Raw genomic sequence first — 4,961 nt, 5'->3', positions numbered from 1 at the left:
TAATTTTTCATACACACCCATTCTTATTTTAAATGGTGAATGAAGAAAGAACCCAACTCAGCATGTGCATACTTGTTACACCTTAGTGTAGAGCTAGGCACCTTTTCATAGAGCTTTCTTCTATTATAGGGAATGAATGAATTCATGTTTTGTTTTGATTTTTTGTAATGAAATTATTGGAGTGACAATGGTTAATAAAATTATATAGACATCAAGTATACAATTCTATAATACATCACCTGTATATTGTATTGTGTGTTCACCATCTGAAGTCAAGCCTCCTTCTATCACCATTTATTCACCTTTTAAGCTCTTCTACATACCCCTGTGCCCACCTCTCCTTCCCTCTGGTAATCACCACACTATTGTCTGTGTCCATGAGTTGTTTTTCTAAATTTTTTCACCTTTTCATCCATGCTCTAACCACCTTCCCTGTTATAGATGTCAGTCTGCTTTATGTATTCATCTTGAAGTCTCAATTCAGTTCAGAGGTAACAAATTTGGATGAGTAGGAATGAAGGTTAAATGACTCTTATATAGGACACTTTTTCAACAACTGAGAAGGGGGAAATGGAAGGGAGGGGTGGAGCATGGGGGATGTGATGTGATGTGAGTAATAGACAGAAAAGTGTACTTGAAAAATAATTAAATTTAAAGAAATAAATGACTCTTAAACTAGGGGTTATTTCTTCTTCTCTTTGTAGATAAGGTCATCTCATGATCAGTGATGGCATGTGAGTCACCCCATTCCCATTCCATACTGATGGCAGCAGTGACCAATAAAGTATAAGTTCTCTGTCCTCAATGTGGATGTGACTTCAGAATCCTCCTCAATAATCCACTCCTGGAAAAGTGATATGCTTTTGCAGTGGAGATGGAAACTCTGTCTCTTCCCTCCTGTATATGAATACTTTCCCTACATATAAGCTCTGGCCACTTTTAAGTATTGAATAATTTATCTTCTCCTGAATTCTGCCAGGCCTCCCAATAAAGTCTTCAGCAAATTTCTAATTATCTGTTCTCCTTTAAAACAGAAGCATGTAATCAGATTTTCACGTGGATGCACCAATGGGTCAATGACTGTGACACAATGGTATCATAAACTGGTCCCAGGTGATTTTTTCCTCATAATTGTACATTGTATATTCTTACAACGGTAGCATTTAGCTTTTCCTTGGAATCATGGAAAACCACAGCTTTGTAACAGAGTTCATCCTCTTGGGGCTTTCACAGAATCCAAACTTTCAGAAAATAGCTTTTGTTATAGTTTTGTTGAGCTCCATGGCAACTCTCAGTGGCAACTTGCTAATTGTGGTGACCATCAGCAGCAGCCCAGCACTCCTGGGCTCCCCCATGTACTTCTTCTTGGCTTTCTTGTCCCTCCTGGATGCCTGATTCACCAGTGTCATTACCCCAAAGATGATTGTGGACTTTGTCTGAGAGGAAGACCATCTCCTTTGCAGGCTGCATGACCCAAATCTTTGCTGGACACATCTTTGCTGGAGCGGAGGTGATTGTCCTCACAGTCATGGCCTATGATCGCTATGTGGCCATCTGCAAGCCCTCACATTACTCTTCTGTCATGAACTGGAGGCTCTGTGGCATTCTGATGGGGGTGCCTGGACAGGGACTTCCTGCATTCCACAATACAAATTTTCTTTCTTTTACACCTGCCCTTCTGTGGCCCCAATGTCATCGATAATTTCGTGTGTGACTTGTACCCACTACTAGAGCTGGCCTGCACTGACACCCGTGTCTTTGGCTTTTTTGTTGTGGCCAATAGTGGGTTAATGTGCATCATAATCTTCTCTTTGTTGCTTGTCTCCTATGGCGTCATCTTGTACTCTCTGAGAACTCACAGTATTGAAGGGAAGCGGAAGGCTCTCTCCACTTGTGGATCTCACATTGCTGTTGTGGTTTTGTTCTTTGTCCCCTGCATAGTCACATATGCCCGACCTCCATTCACTTTCTCCTTTGACAAAATGGTGACAATGTTTTTCACCATCGTAATGCCCTTGCTCAATCCTTTGATTTACACCCTCAGGAACAGGGAAATGAAAAATGCCATGAGGAATGTGTGGAGCAGAATAATGGTAGTTGGTAATGAAAGATGAGACTGATTTGGTGGAGTCTATACTTCTTGTGTGTTCTAAGACATGATGCACCTGCTGAACATAGTTCCTGCAAAAAAGAGTTAGAGTGGTCCAGGTCCCCTAAGTCTTCCTTGGTATCAGCACTCTCAAAAGCATCTCTGCTCTCCAAGGGGCCAATAAATCATAGATGGCTTTGGGATTGAATTGGTAGAAGTTCCTGTCTTGTCAGACCCCTCACTTGAAGAGATTTAGGATGAGAATAAGATAGGGCTGTTCTTTCTCTGCACCTGGGTTTTCAAGACCCTTGGGCACTCTTGTCCTTGACCTATAACTGTACCGTTTTACTCTTTTTGGGGCAGTCGTATTGCGGTAGGTCATGAAGACAGAAATTGAGTTCTGTGATAAAATCTTGCATGAAACTATCCTCCCTAATATCTTCTTTTGCTCCCCCCTTCTTTCTGTATGCTAACCTCTGATTTTTGTTTCCTTGATTCTGTTCACTCTCACTCTCCACTATCCTATACTCACTTCACTCATTCTCTACTGTTGCATCTCCTAAACTCTTATTCATTTAGCTATCTATATTCTGTTTTGATATTTTATTAACCATGCAGAATACAGAACTTGATTCTGGAATTAGGGCAGACAATTAATGTACCAGTTCTTGTCTTTTTTTGAGGACTCAGGATTTCTCTTTTCCAGTATCTACATGATCCTACAAAATCTACATGAAATCCACATGAAATGGATTTGAATTTTAAGTGACATGGATGGTGAATATTAGAGAGAGAGAGGCTATTTAGTAGTACTCCACTCTAATTTTAACATAACTGTACTTGTAAAAACTTTCCTCCTTCCTTCCTTCCTTCCTTCCTTCCTTCCTTCCTTCCTTCCTTCCTTCCTTCCTTCCTTCCTTCTTTTCTTCCTTCCTTCCTTGGAAAAGACCTTCACATTTTTTTTCCAGCCACTGAGTGGACTTTTATTTATGGAGAATAGAGATGGCCAAATCAGCATTTTCAAGAAACTCCCACATGGTGAGATGCATCATGCACAGTTTTTCCTTTTTAGAGAAAATCTGAAGTTGTGATGCTATACTTAAAAGCAGGGTGTCATGGTCCAGGTATGAGGTTTAATGCAACATGTGAGTCTATCACTTAACTGTGCATACTTGGACTAGTTACATAACCTTTATGGCTCTCAGAATCTTTTTTTTTGGTGGGGATTATATTACCCAATTTCAAAGGGTTTAGAAACCAATAATATATGTGGAGTGAAGAGGAGACTGTTTGACACATAATATTGCTCATGCTCAATAAAGAGGAGCTGTTAGAATGCAAACTGGTTTTGGAAGTGTAGGAGGTCCTTTGATTCAAGTCTAATGAATTTAGACCTTTTTTTTTCAGTTTTGCACCTTTAAGTTAAATCCAAATATTTTAGAAATCCAACAAGTGCATATTTCTGCCTCGGCTCTCTGACAACATTTAATTTATTCTAATTGTATTCTCAATCATCATTCATATGAGTATGAATGTCCTGATTTAGTTTTGAATATTTCCATCCTGGTGTTTTAGATTAAAAGGGGGAATTTTCAAAGGCTGTAGGAAGAATAGTGTTGTAGGAGCATGATAATTCATCTGGTGTTTACCATTGACAATTATTGATATAATATTGCACTAATATTCCCATAGTAAATGCCCAGCAAAGGAACATAGCAGTTCATTAAGGGTAGGAAAGCATTTCTCACTCATGTCACAGAGCAGAACCTTCTAATTTTAAATAGGTTCATTTAATTGCCCCCAAGTGCATTTGATGTCATGAGTAGCCTCAGATTTCTGCTTCGGAACTGTTCAGGAATAGTTACATGGCTGAACTGAAGATGCTTTAGTGCTAGTGGTTGTGGCTTTGCCTCTTGCTTAAAATGAACTAAATCGCTGGGGCAATAGAAAACAGAAGGTTCAGGCATCCATCAGGAAGGACATAGGTGGACATAGAGAAAGGTCATTTTTTTTTCAAATTCCAGAAACAGTGAGAGTGTACAAGTTGAGACATTTAGGGACATCAGCAGAGGATTATGGGGAGGAGAGAAAGGGCTCTGAAGAGAACATTTCTTAAATACTAAAAAAGGAACACAATTAGCTAGATAGAGAATAAATGTTTTATTGCTAAAGTAAACAATATGCTGGATTTAAGGAACTTATCTAATAGAGTAGTTTGAATGTGGTTTCAATCTACTCTTTTAATTTTCAATAATTATACTTACTAGAAATATACATGCGAATGTGACTTATATACACATAGGTATGTATAAATCCATCTAAAATTCACTGCTTGAAATTTGATTGCTAAGTACTACTTATGACAACCCTATTATCAGTCTTTCATATAGTTTAGAATATTATATGGATTTTGAATTTGGAAGAGGGATTTCTATTTTTTTGGAACAAATGATGCTAGCATCAGCTTGTTGAGAAAATGAATGAGAAGGACATGTGGGCACTGGGGAGAGTGGGGAGGCTAAATTCCCAAAGACCCACCCCCACGAGGTGGCCTAAAAGCCACAGTCCATTGCTGGGAAGAGCTCTGCAGAATCTGGTGCAGCTCCAGTATATTAAAACACATGGCTGTGAAGAAAAGAAAGACCTTGGAATCTTCTAGGAAAAATATGAATAGAATCAACTATTTCCTCTAGAAATGCATGAACTTCAAACTGATTTCAAAGTGAGTATGGAGATTGGGAAGGGCTGGGCCAATGATAGGGCTATTTATGAAAGATTTATGTTAGTTTACAATTTTTAGTGTAAGATTGTATGTTAGCATGTTAGTTCCACTAATATAAATTAATCCTACTGGAGACAATAAAATTATAGT

Source organism: Sturnira hondurensis, unplaced genomic scaffold, assembly GCF_014824575.4.
Source record: "Sturnira hondurensis isolate 20B ecotype Veracruz unplaced genomic scaffold, ASM1482457v3 Scaffold0022218, whole genome shotgun sequence".
NCBI lineage: Eukaryota > Metazoa > Chordata > Mammalia > Chiroptera > Phyllostomidae > Sturnira > Sturnira hondurensis.
The sequence above is the reverse complement of the archived record's forward strand: the minus strand, read 5'-3'. Positions refer to the sequence as shown.